This window comes from Bufo gargarizans, chromosome 2 (genome assembly GCF_014858855.1).
Source record: "Bufo gargarizans isolate SCDJY-AF-19 chromosome 2, ASM1485885v1, whole genome shotgun sequence".
NCBI lineage: Eukaryota > Metazoa > Chordata > Amphibia > Anura > Bufonidae > Bufo > Bufo gargarizans.
In genome coordinates this window covers 697,043,029-697,060,821 of record NC_058081.1, presented here as the reverse complement: position 1 = coordinate 697,060,821, position 17,793 = coordinate 697,043,029, and the positions used below count along the sequence as shown (strand labels likewise).

The window sequence follows — 17,793 nt, the reverse complement described above, 5'->3', positions numbered from 1 at the left end:
CCCTGCTTCAATCAGTTTTTTTGGGGGGGCAACTGGTATATAACACCAGTAGAAATTATTTGTTCCAATAGCGTTTGCCCCTCTATATAGCTGCAGTATTGCAGCAGAACTGCACACAACTGCTGCACAATACAAATGCACTATAATATATTTTCTATATTAGAAAGTATATTATAAGTATATTAAACCCCTCAGTAAGTCACACCTATCGATAACACACCTATACCAGTCCTTAAAAGGACTTTTGTGGCCCTATTAGCTAGCGTTTGGTTTCCCTAACATTCTATTCCTGCTACACACAGCAACCTCTCCCTACACTGGCAAAAGACTGAATGGTGGCCAGATGGGGTTTATTTATAAGGTAGGGGGTATGTCCATGTGCTGAAACGTCTCAATTGGCTGTCCTGTACCACCTGATGGGTCAAAGTTCGGCGCTATGCAAAAAAATATGGCGCATGCAAATATCGCCATATGTTCGCATGTTCGGTGAATCGCGAACGAGCAAAGTTCGCCGCGAAAGGACTGCCAGGCGAACCACAAGGCCATCTCTACTCAGGAGTGTTGTGTCTTCATGGTCCAGTTCTAGAGTAGACCAGGGAATAAAGAAAATTACCAAGAACGGTAAGTGTGGCTTTGCTGCGTCACATTGCACCACACGATTTAAGTGACATAAGGGCATACATATCAAGCATCAAGTAGCATCACTTTGCGGTAGACGGGCTACAGACTAAAGCGTAGCCATGACACACTTGCCTACAGCCTCCCCCGCAGCACTCTCACACTGTGCCACGTGGGTCCTCCATGTATTCATTGGAGGATATGTCACAATAAAATAATTTTACTTGCATGTTAACCCAGAGTGTAGAAAATAGAAGAAAAGAGCTTAGAGTACCATTAATTTAGAAAAATATATACGTTTTTATTAAATACATGATAAAAAACACACATATAATAGATGCCAAGGACAGGGTAAGGGAGCAGAGGAAAAGAAAACGAGCGCCATCCTGGATGGACACACTGGTCACAAGATATAATATTATATCAGTGAGGTTGCTGTAAATATGGGAAAAAGACAAATAGTAGTGTATGGTACAATGACCAACCCATAAATGCAGACCTGAAAAATAATGAATAGTGAACGGTGAGTGGAGATCAGAAAATGGTCAAACGGCCATGGCTATGGTGCATAATAAATGGTACAAAAAACATGAATCATGCGGAGTATAAGCAATGTACCAAAAGATCAACAATAATGGACCAGGCGATAATAACTAAGCGTTGGCAGCACATAGCCATGGCTGGGAACCTGTGATCAAGCACTCACCGATATGGGACCAGTTGTGAACAGAAAACCAGGATGGCGCTACCCCAACGCCGAAACGCGCGTTGGGGTAGCGCCATCCTGGTTTTCTGTTCACAACTGGTCCCATATCGGTGAGTGCTTGATCACAGGTTCCCAGCCATGGCTATGTGCTGCCAACGCTTAGTTATTATCGCCTGGTCCATTATTGTTGATCTTTTGGTACATTGCTTATACTCCGCATGATTCATGTTTTTTGTACCATTTATTATGCACCATAGCCATGGCCGTTTGACCATTTTCTGATCTCCACTCACCGTTCACTATTCATTATTTTTCAGGTCTGCATTTATGGGTTGGTCATTGTACCATACACTACTATTTGTCTTTTTCCCATATTTACAGCAACCTCACTGATATAATATTATATCTTGTGACCAGTGTGTCCATCCAGGATGGCGCTCGTTTTCTTTTCCTCTGCTCCCTTACCCTGTCCTTGGCATCTATTATATGTGTGTTTTTTATCATGTATTTAATAAAAACGTATATATTTTTCTAAATTAATGGTACTCTAAGCTCTTTTCTTCTATTTTCTGCCGTCATGCTCGGAGCTTGTACCGAGTTATTTACTTTCGGGTGTCCCCCTATACTTATTCATTATACGGGCATTGTCCTTGCTATATATGCTGGGGGACTTCTGGGGTCACTTTCTTCTATTTCTGATTTAACCCAGAGTGTGCAGTGGTATTTCTCTTACTAAAGTGTAGCCATGACGGACTCACAGGCCGACACCTTCTTAGCATAGGAGAGTCTTGGCTGTGCGCCGGGTGTTATCACAGATACCTTTTACCGGTGGATTACAAATAAGGGTATTGCTAAAGTAATCGTTTAATTAAATTGAACCTACAAAAAAAATACAGGGGAAACTTGTGAAAATACAGGGAAAAATGAAAGTATTTGCTTGCAGGTGGCTGCTTTTGAGGTGCACTTACACTTCAGATATCGGCACATCCACTGGTCTTGTCTCTTTCCCTGTCTGTCAGCCGTCCTGCTTGTCTCTACTGTACACAACACACACAATTCTACTTTGGAATCCTAGCCTTTCCCTTCACTCTCCCGGGAAATAAACTGATTGATTTCTGACTCTCGCTGACACTATAATATTGTTTTTTCCACAGAATGACGTTCTGCTCGTTCTGCTCTGGCACCTGCCTACTGCAGCACTGATTGGCTTATCCAGGCTTCCTGTCAGCGTGGGACGCCCCCCTGGCTTCCCCCACTTCCTCTCATGGTCATGTGAGAACTCTTCTTCTTCCTCCCTAGTGCTTTTTCCCGCTGACATGTGCACTAAAATGGCATTCATCCGAAACAAATCGGGAAAGATTCAGGCTTACCTGCCGTCTGAAAAATAGCAAAGGGCGCATCGAACTTGGTTCAATTCTCTCATCCTAAGACTTATATGATAGCTACGTTACACCCTTTTCCCATGTATGGCCTATAAGCCTCCACACACCAATAAGGCACTTTCCGCAAGGAGATATAATACCCCCCAAATACAAAAGAACAACAAAAACGCAAATCAGAAGCGCGGCCATAGGGCACAGTTTACTCTTCCACTTCAAGCAATGGTTTACAACAGGTATGATCAACCTGCATCCCTCCAGCTGTTGCAAAACTACAAACAACATGCCTGAACAGCCTACAGCTATCAGCCTACAGCAGGGCATTGTGGGAGTTGTAGTTTTACAACAGCTGGAGGGCCGCAGGTTGAGCGTGCCTGGTTTACATAATCTCATTCAGTTCTTGTGGTGCTAGAGTCCCCAGTTGGTAAATCCAGAAAACTTCCATTTTGTGTACAAACCAGATTCCAAAAAAGTTGGGACACTATACAAATCGTGAATAAAAACTGAATGCAATGATGTGGAGGTGCCAACTTCTAATATTTTATTCAGAATAGAACATAAATCACAGAACAAAAGTTTAAACTGAGAAAATGTACAATTTTAAGGGAAAAATATGTTGAATCAGAATTTCATGGTGTCAACAAATCCCCAAAAAGTTGGGACAAGGCCATTTTCACCACTGTGTGGCATCTCCCCTTCTTCTTACAACACTCAACAGACGTCTGGGGACCGAGGAGACCAGTTTCTCAAGTTTAGAAATAGGAATGCTCTCCCATTTTTGTCTAATACAGGCCTCTAACTGTTCAATCGTCTTGGGCCTTCTTTGTTGCACCTTCCTCTTTATGATGCGCCAAATGTTCTCTATAGGTGAAAGATCTGGACTGCAGACCGGCCATTTCAGTACCCGGATCCTTCTCCTACGCAGCCATGATGTTGTGATTGATGCAGAATGTGGTCTGGCATTATCTTGTTGAAAAATGCAGGGTCGTCCCTGAAAGAGATGACGTCTGGATGGGAGCATATGTTGTTCTAGAACCTGAATATATTTTTCTGCATTGATGGTGCCTTTCCAGACATGCAAGCTGCCCATGCCACACGCACTCATGCAACCCCATACCATCAGAGATGCAGGCTTCTGAACTGAGCATTGATAACAACTTGGGTTGTCCTTGTCCTCTTTGGTCCGGATGACATGGCGTCCCAGATTTCCAAAAAGAACTTTGAATCGTGACTCGTCTGACCACAGAACAGTCTTCCATTTTGCCGCACTACATTTTAAATGATCCCTGACCCAGTGAAAACGCCTGAGCTTGTGGATCTTGCTTAGAAGTGGCTTCTTCTTGGCACTGTAGAGTTTCAGCCGGCAACGGCGGATGGCATGGTGGATTGTGTTCACTGACAATGGTTTCTGGATGTATTCCTGAGCCCATTCTGTGATTTCCTTTACAGTAGCATTCCTGTTTGTGGTGCAGTGTCGTTTAAGGGCCCGGAGATCACGGGCATCCAGTATGGTTTTACCGCCTTGACCCTTACGCACAGAGATTGTTCCAGATTCTCTGAATCTTCGGATGATGTTATGCACAGTTGATGATGATAGATGCAAAGTCTTTGCAATGTTTTGCTGGGTAACACCTTTCTGATATTGCTCCACTATCTTTCTGCGCACCATTGTGGGAATTGGTGATCCTCTACCCATCTTCGCTTCTGAGAGACACTGCCACTTTGAGAAGCTCTTTTTATACCCAATCATGTTGCCAATTAGTGATGAGCGAGAGGTGCCATATTCGATTTCGCGATATATCGCGAATATTCGAGTGAATATTCGTGTTATATTAGTCGAAATCGAATATTCGTAATTATTATAAATTTTCGCGAATATGCGAATATTTTAATCGCGTGTTGCGATTTTTCTAGTATAATAGTATAAGGCAATGGTATTTTACGAAATTTCGTACTATTGCTCTAACTTCGTCTTTTAGAATATTACGAATATTCTAAAAGACGAAGTTAGAGCAATATTACGAAATTTCGTAAAATACACATATATATTGTAATTTAGCTAATATAGTGCTATAATCATTTTTTTTTTCTTTCATTTTTTTTCCCTCTTCTGAACTTAAGCTTTGTAAAATATGTACACTGTTAAAAAAAGTTAATATAGCAGTATATTAGCTAAATTACAATATATATGTGTATTTTACGAAATTTCGTAATATTGCTCTAACTTCGTTTTTTAGAATATTCATAATATCCTAAAAGACGAAGTTAGAGCAATAGTACGAAATTTCGTAAAATACACATATATGGATTATAGCAGTGCGAAGCTGAAATTGCGATGCGATTAATATAACACGAAATAATCGCATGGTGATTTCAACGTAATTCTCTAATCCGACAGTACATTCTAGTATATGGAGCGTCCCCATGGTGATGGGGACGCTCCATGAGCACGGCAACGGGCACTGAATGGAGCATTAAAAAAAAAACAAAAAAAAAAACGAATATTCGATTTCGCGAATATATAGCACTATATTCTAAATATTCGCGAAATCTCGAAATCACGATGTTCGAGAAAAATATTCGCAATTCGAATATTCGCGCTCAACACTATTGCCAATTGACCTAATTAGTGTTAATTGGTCTTCCAGCTCTTCGTTATGCTCAAATTTACTTTTTCCAGCCTCTTATTGCTACTTGTCCCAACTTTTTTGGGATTTGTTGACACCGTGAAAATTTGAATAAACGCATTTTTCCTTTAAAATTATACATTTACTCGGATTAAACGTTTGATCTGTCATCTACGTTCTATTACAAATAAAATATTGACATTTGCCATCTCCACATCATTGCATTCAGTTTTTATTCACAATTTGTTTAGTGTCCCAACTTTTTTGGAATCCGGTTTGTAAAATATCCATACAATGTAATCTATTAGGGTTATCTTCCAGAGGTATAACTGAACAAAACTGAACAGTTATTTGTGGCCATAGAAATCTATTAGGATGGAGCAAAACGGAATGCCTCTTAAAGGGTTCCACTTTGCATTCCATCATAAAATTCCATCCTAGGATCTCAATACCGGAGGAAAACGCTACAGTTTTGTCCCCATTCATTGCCAATGAGGACAAAACTGAACGGAATGCACCAGAATGCATTCCGTTCCATTTCGTTGCGTTGCCAAGCAGCGTTTTGTGTGTGTCATGGGATGTGGAACAAAATGGATCCAGCATGAAACACGATGCAAGTCAATGGTGCGGATCCATTTTCTCGAACACAAAAGAAAACTGCTCCACCACCAATTGACTTACAATGGTTTTAGTGTCAGATCTGTCATGGCTATTTTGGATATAATACAACCCAATCTGTTAATAACGGATGTAGATGGTTGTATTATCATGACTGAAGCGTTTTTGCTGATCCATGAAAGTAGCCTTAGGATGGGTTCACATCTGCGATCACAATTCCGTTGTGCTGTACTGTATATCTTATAATAGACTATAAGGACAAAATGCAAAGCGGAACCCTTTAAAGGCATTCTGTTTTGCTCCGTCCTTATACATTTCTATGGGCACAAATAATGTTTCCGTTTTGTTCTGTTATTTATGACGGGGAAAAAAATCATGTTGACTTAGTTGCCCATAGAAACCAATTAGAGCTCACTTTTCATGTCTTAAAGTGTTCTGAAAAAATGAAAGTTCAGCTGTGATTGGTTGTTATGTGCAACTAAGACAGTTTCCCTTTTAGACACTCACTGTCCTGCAGTTACTATTTCCTATAGACTTTTATGTAACATCTGGAACTGGCAATTGGTGGCTAAAAAATCTCAAACAAAAAGAAATAAAACATGACAAAACTTCTCAAAGACACCCCAAAAACTATGTGTGACATCATCTTTAAAAGGATTCTCCAAGATTTTGATTTTGATGGGCTATCCGTAGGATTTTTCCAAACTGTCAAGGTCAAGGTCACAGGAGCACATTCGTGATCACCTATGTGCCAGCTAATACAACAACAGGACACGGGTCCAGAGTGAGCTAAAGAAGTACAAAGAAGCCCAGTATACTTCATGGCACAGGACCATAAGGAATTTGTACGAGATCTTTCACATACAAACGTAATTATTGCTCAATACCTCTGTGTGGTCTATTGTATCACTGCGATGAGCTTGTCTATAAATAACATCTTCAGGACACATAGAGAATCACATTGTCATTCTTAGACGGTTTTCAGAGCCTTCGCTGACTACTGAGGTCTTATTGGTGAGTTAGTTTTTTTTTTTTTATTTGTGACTGGTTCCGTTTTGTTTCAAGAGCAATGAAGTTGTACACATGTATCAGTGATCTGTAACTTGTCTTCCTTATCTTAAAGGGGTTCTATAAGATTAGGAACAAAAAAGACCCCCTCTTGTCCATAGGATGTATCTGGTATTGCAGCTTAGCTCAATACAAGTGTGGGTTGTTGAGCTGCAATACCAGATGTAGCCCAAGGAGAAGGAGGACACAGTTTTTGGAAAATAACACCCTTTTTTATAATCCTTAACTGCCCTTTATATATTAATGTGAGGTAACGTCATTTAGAATGTTATCAGTGGAGAATTATATGGCAAGAACATCCAAAGGCATATGGTTTATAAGGTAAGTAAAGGATGACCGATGTTTGTCACTAAGTGTACGCACCATTTCTTTTCCAGACTTGATTATTTGCTACAAGATGGCTTTGCTGAGGCTGGTGCCAGGTACAACAACAATTTACATTATATTGTGGTGACAGAAAGGCAGGAGATAATATTAATGCTCATAATTATGAGTTTCAGCCATGTCGAGGAGCATGTGCTTGCTTAGGTTGTTTTTACACACAAATTTTATTCCAGGAAGAATTTTATAGGGCTTGTTTACATTTACAAATAATCAAAGTATTAATTTAAAATATAAAATGTAGCAACATTTTAAGAAGTCATCTCCGTGGTTACAGACTACAAGCAAGCCTTGTGTAGTCTGATCCTGCAGTCTTGCATTACTCCACTCCCTTTTATGCCTTGATGACCTTATAGAGAGAAGAAGAGGAAGGAGATGGAAGTGAGTAAGATGAGACTGTAGGGTTTCTGTTCTAACCTTTCTTCCATTGTTCCTACAGTTCTTCAGTGTCTGTGTTTGTTGATACCGGGAGCTGTCCTCTTACGTATAGGAGACACAATTATTGGTAAGATAGATTGCTGTAATTCAGTGGTCTCTAGCTAATGGCTGTCCAGCTGTGTGAAATCAACATTCTCATCATTCCAGGGCAGGCTAGGCAATAATGTTTCAAAACAGATAAGAAGCTACGGATTGCTCACCACTGCACTGGCCTGGCTGCTTTTACAAGAAAAAAAAGAAACAAAAGGGAGCATAAAAAAAGGGGAAAGGGACTAGGGGATAAGAGAAGATGAAGGACAATTGGAAGGAGGGAACAGGAAATGGGAATGGGTGAGTGAGGAATGGTGGGGCAGGGAGGGGCGCCAAAGGATGCCTGAGGAAAGGGCAAAATCAGAAAGTCAGAGAATGGAAAGGTAAGGCTGCTCACACTAGCAGACCGTAGTAAGTACAAATGAGAAAAGAAAAAAGAGGAGGTGGTGGAGCAAGACAGAAGTCAGAAAAGCAAGACATTGTAGACTGGATCAATCTAGAACCCAGCTCTATAGTGTCAAGATGAGGACCCTAGGATCCCAAGTTGTGCAGATTTAACAATTGTAGATAAACCCACTATGAGTTAATATATACCCAATAACCGAATGATCCCAAGGAATGAGTACACAACGTAATACATTTGGAAATAAATCCGGATCAGAAGTAAAATCACTTAAAAGTTACTGACAATAAAATTAAAGTATATTCATATGTTTCGACCACATTAGGGTCTATGCACACTTTGTGTGGTACTCACTTCAATAGGAGGCGCAAGATAAGCTCAAGACACTTGACGCCAAACCCTCCCCCGCCGAGATCGCATGTAGAATGATGAACTGCTTGGTGTCCTCCAAACAGATGACCCGGTGGACTTTTAATATAAAGCAAGGAAGTTCTTTATTACGGATAAGCTCAACGTGTTTCGGGGTATTAATCACCCCTTCATCAGAAGCAGAACATAGGTATAACTGTTAAACATTTACAGGGTGTGAGACAGTGACAGGTCTCACACAGGTTAGAGGCAAGGAAGGGGTGGATAGTTCGGTCCACGCCCCTATTCCACCACAGGTGAGACCAGCTGGAAGTAATTAGGCTGGCACAAAGCACCTCCCAGGGTGTCAGCAAGGGGGGAGTGTGTTGCCTGTGGACAGAGGCCTGGAGGCTCTGTGTGGTCCATGCCAGGAGGTTGAGAGACCACTATTCCCCATGTGTGCTGAGACACTGGACTGGAGGCAGTGGGCGTACTGTGCTCTGTACAGCCAGGAGTCTGTGGGACATTGGCTGAGAAAGCTGCACGTGTTGACAGGGTGTGAACAGGGACTTAGGTGAGTCAGGAAACTGTGTTAGTTAGAGCCTAGCCGGGCAAGTGTTTATTATTTTATGTGGATGTCACATGTGTTAGGTGAAGTGGCGACTTCATGATAACCTGTATTGGTTGGACTGTGCACAATAAATGCACGGTTTGGACCTGAAACCTGGTGTCCTAAAGTCGTATCTGTGAGAATGACCCCCAAATAAGAGGCGATCCCTTACAAGGGGTGTGTATATACCACAAACAATAGAAGGGAAATGGTGCCACATAATAGAGCATGCACTTCCAGTCACATGACTCTGGAACCGGAAGTGTGCTTTCTATCTAAGAATATATAGCAAAATAAATACTGCATAACCTAAAAAAATCCAACTTAGTGAATGGAGAAGACTATGAATATTAGTGAGAGCCATAATATGCAGGATGGTAAGTGAAAACCTAAAGGGAGGGTAACGTGATCGGCCATGTCCCCTGGTCAAATAACCAGAAGCTCGGATATGCATTCCAACTGTTCCCTGTCTACTGACCACGTGACTTCTTAGCTGCTATTATACAGTCATGCCATTCTATATATCCATGTGCAGCGAGCCCTGGAGGAGCCAGTGCAGAGGATGGGCCCTTCTACAGTGTTGTGTCATGGTGTCCTACCTCAGGCCATTGCTCCCTGGGGTTTGGTGCTCTTAATAAATGCAAAAGAACAAGGCAGAGATTATAGAATATATAAAAAATTTCTTTACAAAGTGTAGGAAAAAAAATATCAGCACATCCAGCAGCAATTCGTACAAAGTGCAATTTCTTTTCCCAGAAAATGTGGTATGGTGGCTGGAATGTGGCAGAGATGACACTCAAAAATTTGATAGCTAGCAATTAGTGATGAGCGAACTTCTGTTTTAAGTTCGGCGTCTAAAGTTCGGCTTCCGGTTAGCGGAGAATCCCGATATGGTTTCCGAATTCCGTTGTGGTCCGTGGTAGCGGAATCAATAATCGGCCATTATTGATTCCGCTACCACGGACCACAACGGTATTCGGAATCCATATCGGGATTCTCCGCTAACCGGAAGCCGAACTTTAGACGCCGAACTTAAAACAGAAGTTCGCTCATCACTACTAGCAATGTCTGTTTCCTGATTCCCCTCCTCACAGCGGTACTCTGACACCTTTGGCTGTAGGTGTCCACTGTATTATGCAGGCTTCTAGCTATGCCTGTCCTAAACTGAATGGTGGTGTCTTAACGTGCTTCCCTTCACCTCGATTGCTTGATCACTCTGCTGTCAATAATATTCAATGCTCTCCAAGATTTCTGTGGGACTCTGCAAATTCTCAGGAGTAGTTGTCCTCCTGAATAAGCCAACTCTGTGGTCCTCATGGCCTGGAGAAAGGGAGTTGGATTTCATACTCTCTATCACTATTCACTCTCTTCCTTCTAACTCATTCTAACTACCGTAGCTTTGCCCCTCCCTTGGCAGAAAGTCAGACCAGCCCACCCCAACAAAGAGGTGATGAATGGGATGGTAAATCTCATTCCTGTTGCCAAACACTGCCAACTGCACTCCATCCGCTTGTGTACAAGGTATATTGTATGAATTGTGACATAACATGAACATTACAAAGCGTTATATTATTAACCAATTGTAGTACCCCCGGTCTACTACACACGCTGATATCATTTATGAAAACCACAATAGCTGTGTTTTTTGCAAGCAATAACCTTTTCCCACATGAATGACATTTGGTGCAAAATATTTCAGTGCAGCATAATCCTTTGTGTAGATTAAAAAAAGAAAAAAACGAGACAAAGACGTCATGATATATAATGTAATCTGTGAGATTTTCTGGTAATTCCACTGCACACCTCCATAAACATTGCACAGTTCTTTCTGAAATCAAAGGCCTATCATAGTAATGTTGTGTCCTCCAGAGTGAGAGACTCTTTTTGCCTGCTCTCCTCTTTGGTTAATGATGAGGATCCAGAACAAAAGGCCCCCCTTTATGAACTCAGGGGTCACTAAAGCCTTAGGCCTCATGCACACGGCCGTTGTTTGTGTCCGCATCCGAGCCGCCGTTTTTGCGGCTTGGATGCGGACCCATACACTTCAATGGGTCCGCTGTGCTGTCCGCCTCCATTGCTCCGTTCCGTGGCCCCACCAAAAAAATAAAACATGTCCTATTCTTGTCCGTTTTGCAGACAAGAATAGGCATTTCTACAATGGGCCGCACGTTCCGTTCCGCAAATTGCAGAAGGCACACAGGCGGCTTCCGTTTTTGCGGATCCGCGGTTTGCGGACCGCAAAAAAACGGAACGGTCGTGTGTATGAGGCCTTAGAATGGGTTTCTAACACTCCTTTAATCAAAATGGCATATACAGTAAGTAATATAGATAGACATTGAAATGTGTTGTGATTCCAAAGTGACTTAAATGCTATGAACACATTTGGGGGCATCATTTTTTAATTAGTGCATTCTACTTACTTTGAGATAAATTTTTTTTTTCTTTTTCAGTTGGTCTTTAATGAACGTTTTTAACAGTTTTCCTTGTGCAGCTTTAATTATCAGTTTCTTTGCTAACTAGTAGACTCTCTAGTTCACTGTAAATCCACTGTTCATACTGTAGTCCTTATTTCTGAACTCCTGACAGCTCATGTTATAGCTCAATCCTTATCAAACAGATAAGAATTATGCTATAATAAAGCCTCTTTCACACAAGCGTGACGGATTAGGTCTGAATGTGTTCAGGGTGCGTTCAGTGAAACCCGCAACATTTTGCAAGCAAGTTCAGTCAGTTTTGTCTGCAATTGCATTCAGTTGTTCAGTTTATTCTGCGCAATTGCAATGCATTTTTATGAGTTTTTCACGTGCGTAACAAAAAACGGAATGTTTACCAACAACATCTTTTAGCAACCATCAGTGAAAAACGCGTTGCATCTGCACTTGCTTCTGGTTGCAATGTGTTTTTCACTGAATCCCCATTCAATTCTATGGGGCCAGGGCTGTGTGAAAAACACAAAATATAGAACATGCTGTGATTTTCACTGAACATAGAACTGATCCATTAAAAAAAACGCTCATGTACACAGATCTATTGAAAAAATGGGTCAGGATTCAGTGCAGGTGCTATGCGTTCACATCACGCATTGCACCCGTATGGAAAACTCGCTCGTGTGAAATGGGTAGAAGTGTTTATGTGTTATCAGGAGTTTAGAGGTAAAAACTACGGTATAAAGCAACAGAGCATCTCCCTGATGGATTCACTGTAATAGAGAGAGACTGCTAGTTAGAAAAAAAAGTTTGGAAATCTTTAATAAAAACCAACTAAAATATATCCGTTTTTAAACCCAAAATGAGTAAAATGCTGCAACTAGCCCCTGAAGACCAGGTGCAGAAGATGGAAGTGGTAGTTGTCCTGATGAGATGTTGTGTCACAGTGTACTTTTTCAGGCTGACACACTCTGGGGTTCGGTGCAGTCAAAATGTAGTTTGAAGAATCAGGCTAGAAGTAAATATACAACAGTCTGTCTTTACTGAGCGCAAAATATAACATGTGGCACATCCAGCAGTAATAAATATTAAGTGCAGATTCTTTGGCACCGGTTAAGAAGGTTTGGTGGCAGTTTAGATGGCAATAGATTGGCACTAGCGAGCATTTGCAGATTTAGTTGTCCACTGTAGTACTGGCTTAATGTTAGTCTGGCCTAGCGATGGTTTAGGTAGGTGGTGGTGTCTGAGCTGTTGTCCCTTACTTTGCAGCAATGAATGAAAAGCTATCTTTTGCTGATCACTCAGCAATTTTGTCTCTCAAGAGGTTTGTTGAGACAGGATTAAGTTGTTCTCAATGGAGAATATAACCTTGTTCTTGTGTTTCCCTCACAGGAGAATAAGATATGGTTCCTGGGAGTGGGAGCTCTGCATGTGCTTCCTAATAACCCCAGAACAGGAAATCCTCTCTCCTTATACTGGAACTCTCTCCTCCTGGCAGGAAGAAGAACCAGTCTTCTCCTACTAAGAGGGGAGTAACATGGTGGTTACCCCTGTTCCTGCCAATAATTGCAAACTATTATCTTCCTTGCTGGAAAAAAACATCATGGACATCACATTACATTACATACTGTAGCATTGCATATAAAACATTAAACAATTGCACTTACCTCTAGGTCTGGGGTACTACAATGCAATAATGAAAAAAAAAATGCTCCAAAAGCATCTATACCCTTAATTTTTTTTTCTTTACTCACTTACTTTTAGATTCAATAGACTCGCTACCGCTATGTGGACCAAATAGCAGAATTCGAGAAGGAAATTGTGTGGAATTCTGTGGATGCCCATTTAAGTTCTGCTTTGGATCTGAACCAGTTTCTGGCTGCTTTTGTGATGAAGGATATGTTCTAAGCCCTTCTCAACTGAATATTCAAACCCTTATCTTCAGCCGCTCATCTTTCTTCCCTAATTGTGTTCTACGTGATGACTGCCCAAATGCTGTTGGGGGGAATATGTTCACTGGATGCAAAATATTTTGTGATATAGTCTCAAATCCTGTATTAGATGCATAATATATCATTGTCAATACAGGCGATATATGTCGCTTTTAAGAAAATAAAAAATGAAGCATGTAAGAAATTTGTTAATCTATGTCCCAGGAGATCAGCCATTGTCTCCCTCTCACTTTCCTCTTTCCAGTTGTAAGGCACATATGAAGCAGAAGAACCTCTCCCCAACTGCTCCAGCTGTATTAGGATACTAGACGCACTGAACTCCACCACTCCACTCTGCAGATATAAAAGTAATCAGAATAAAACTAACATTGGTGCTCTCTGTGAGAAAATATATTGTCTACAAATATTATTTGTAAGAACTGGCCGTGAAAAATTTTGAAAAACATAAATGTGCTTGTTCTTAACTATATAACACTTTAGCAAAAAGTTACCAGCCAGTTATCGGGATGGGGGAAAGACTAGAGATGAGCGAATTTCTTCAAAATTTGAATCAGCTGCTTCGCCAAATTTTACAATAAAATGTGTTTTGTGATGAATTACTTTGTCACGAAGTGCATTGCGTGCTTTCCATCTTTGTACCCCTCAGATGCCGCGTTCTTACATGATCATGGCATCTGACAATAAAAACTGTGTAAAATAACAGAAAAGAAAAATTAAATCATGCTTACCGCCTCCATTTTCTCGCGACGTACCAGCCACCGTCATCTTGCTCATTTCACGCGGCCTAAGATGACGTCACCATGCACGGGATTTTGGCCGAGATACTCAATCAAGATGGTGGCAGCTGGCCCGTCGCTAGCAAATAGATAAGGTAAGTATTATTATGTTTTTTTTTACACTATTTCAGGTTAAATCGATTCGCTACCACGAAGCATGAGGAAATTCAGTGTCGCAGCGGAAACTTATCCTTATATTCGGATCGAATTCCACTTTGACGGATACGATTCGCTTAACTCTAGAATTAAAGAATCAATTAAAAATAGTTGTTTAAAAAAGTATTGCCCTTGGATCACGTGAAAATGATATTTAGTTTAAGTTCCATAATTGTAAAATCATTGTGAGTTGAATGGAAATTAATTAAAATGTACCGCAGTGCAAAACAGATAAAAAAACGGTGTCAAGAAATAATTAAAAAAAACACAGCCCTGACTACATGGCTTAAAGGGGTGTTCCTATCTGGGACATTGATGGCATATTGCTAGGATATACTCTCAGTGTCAGATAGGTGTCATTAGGGGCCCACCTCTGTGACCTGCTCCTATCTCCAGAACAAGCTCCACAAAGTGAACTAAGAGCAGCTGTGCATGTGCGGCCACCCTCCATTCATTGCTATGGGAGTTCTGACAATAACTGGGTGCTGATTCGACTATTTACAGTGGTCCCATAGCAGAGAAGGAGAGGTGGCTACACTTCCTCTGTGCGGTCCCCATTCACCGCTATGGAACTTCTTACAAAAATAGCTGAGCATGCTCAAATGGCTATTTTTTTAAACAAACAGATCAACATGTTTGCCAAAAAACATTTGTTAGTTTAGCCATGCTTGGTCCAGGGTGGCAATGGGGAAATATGGCTACAGGCTCCATGGTTGCTCTGGGAGTATATTGTGCCTACACCTTAAAAACATTTATGCAATAGGTGGGCAGAATGACTAATCATACAAGTGACTGCAGTCATTAGCTGTCCTGAACTCAGCACTGGATATCCAAGTCATGGCACACAGCCTTAGTGACCATGCCGAAAGTCATTAATTAGATCCAGACCCTTCTTGAACTTGTGCAATTAATCCTCCATCACAACCTCTTCTGGCACAGAGCTCCATGTTCTCACTGCTGTTACAGTATAGAATCCTGTCTATAATGATGGCAAAACCTTCTTTGTTCTAGACATAAAGAAAGTTTCTTTGTTACAAGTTACAACTAAAGTTATGGGAATAAAAAGATCATGAAATATATCTGTACTTTCCATTTAGATTCAGTTGCTGGTAATGAACAATTCATTCCTGATAACTGCCTGTTACTCACAGGAGGTAAGAGATATAATCGCACTAGGAATGAGGAGTGGGTGGAACATGATGTGGAGGATGATGAGGTCCTAGACCCCACATGGAATCAAGGTCATCCAAATGACATGTGCAGCTCGGAGGAAGAGGTGGTGGTCACGCAGCACCTAAAGAGGGAGCAGGGTGCAAAACCACAGCGGCCAGACCCTAGCCAATATGTCTACTACTGCCCAATGCTCTGCGGGATTGAGCACACCAAAGCCAGCTCAAAAGAGTTTCCTGGCATGGCAGTTCTTCAGGCAATGAGGTGACAACAAGACACGAGTGGTTTGCACACTGTGCAGTCAGATCCTAAAGTGAGGCATAAAGGTTCTAAACATTAGCACCACCTGCATGACCAGGCATCTAAATGCAAAGCACAAGCTACAGTGGAGTAGACTCCTCAAAAACCAAGAAAGGTCTCCTCCTGCTTCCTCTTTTGCTGTGGTCTTGGTCTCTTCCTGCCCCTCTCGAGCAACAAGTCCACCTGGTTCCCCGCAAAGAGAGGATGTGACAGCAACACCACCAGCAGTGTCACCGAGCATCTCTACACTGTCCCATGAAATTGTTCAGCTGTCCATCCCCCAAAAACTGGAGAGAAAGAGGAAGTACTCCCCTACCCACCTGCGATCCCTGGCCCTGAATGTCAGCATTTCCAAACTCCTAGACTTTGAAATGCTGACATTCCGTCTGGTGGAAACAAACAGTTTTAAAAACATTATGGCGGTGGCTGTCCCACAGTACGAGGTTCCCAGCTGCCACTACTTATCCAGGTGGACCATCCCTGCCCTGTCAATCAAGTTGTGGGCAACTCTGCTATGTGAAGAATCAATGTATTTGTGCACTTCCCACAGGGTGTTAAATAAGACCACTCAGTAACAGTAAATCACAGTAACTGTTTGGCTAACAGAAGGGGGTTAAATGTAATTGTGGACACAGCACAAACAGTAGAATGAGACGGGTGTATCACCCCAAATTGTGAATCAGGGCCTAATAGAATTGCTTATATATTAATCATTGTGTCTATCTATAGCAAAAGAAGTGAAGTATAAATGGCGCAGTAAGCAAACTAGATAAATGTGCCTATATATTAGACTGCCTATTGAGCCTAAAGCACAGTAAGTCTGTGTATAACAGAACAGATAGAGAATGAATGGCGCAGAAGTGGAATACAGGGCAATTACACAGAGCCTGCAGTGTCCCTTCACTGTCCCTGCAGTCTCCGTATAGTTTCTGAAAACCCTCCACCCTATGATCTCCCTACACTGTCCCTATCCAATATTCTACAATGAAAGGCTTTCTTGAACACTGTCCCTAGTGCTTATCACACCTCTCCTTATGCTCAGTTCATAGTAAAATATTCAGAGACCAGGCGGGATGAGGCTTTTTATAGGGCTGTGAATAGAGATGAGTGAATCAAAGCTGACGAAGTGGAATTCGTTCCAAATTTCAGGAAAAATTTGATTTGCAATGAATGCGAATTTCATTGCGCTTCATGGTAACAAATTACATTTTTCCTAAAATAGTGGCTACACGTGTGAGTACTGATTATATGGGACAAGGAACTCTGGGAAGGCGGGATCACCCAGATTGACATGTATGCATGCAGCCAATCAGCAGCCAGCCAGCACAGGGATAAATATCGCGGCCATCTTGGATTCAGACATTTCCCAGCGTTCAGAGTGCAGGGACAGATGTGAGAAGGCGCTAGGGACAGCAATTGGAAAAACCTTATTGTGGAAAAAAAGACAAAAAAAACGATTTATAAGTGCAGGGAAAGGATAGGGAAGTATCATTTCACAGCATCTTTATGCAGGTAGAGAGACAGCAGAAGGCGCTAGGGATAGTGATAGAAAAAGCGATTTGCAAGTGCAAGAAAATATTATTTGGGGATCCAAACAGCCATTAGACAGCTCTGTCATAGTAACATAGTAACATAGTATATAAGGCCAAAAAAGACATTTGTCCATCCAGTTGGGAAGGAATAATGCAAGTCACCCGTACATACTAAATGGTAAAACACTCGGTAACACTGACATGGAAAACGATCTAGGAATTTTAATAAACAGCAAACTAAGCTGCAAAAAAAGT

The 17,793-nt window shown here is 41.5% G+C and overlaps 1 long non-coding RNA gene across 2 annotated transcripts; it reads left to right on the top strand.

The window, feature by feature from the left end:
• Positions 1–6,886: 6,886 nt before the first annotated feature.
• LOC122929008 lies at positions 6,887–13,788 on the top strand. Of its 2 annotated transcripts, none has more exons than XR_006387946.1 (3): positions 6,887–6,962; positions 7,837–7,902; positions 13,426–13,788. It is a non-coding gene; the product is annotated as an uncharacterized LOC122929008 (long non-coding RNA). The 2 variants fall into 2 exon arrangements; XR_006387945.1 differs by having other exon boundaries at positions 6,909–6,962; positions 13,417–13,788.
• The last annotated feature ends 4,005 nt before the right edge of the window (positions 13,789–17,793 follow it).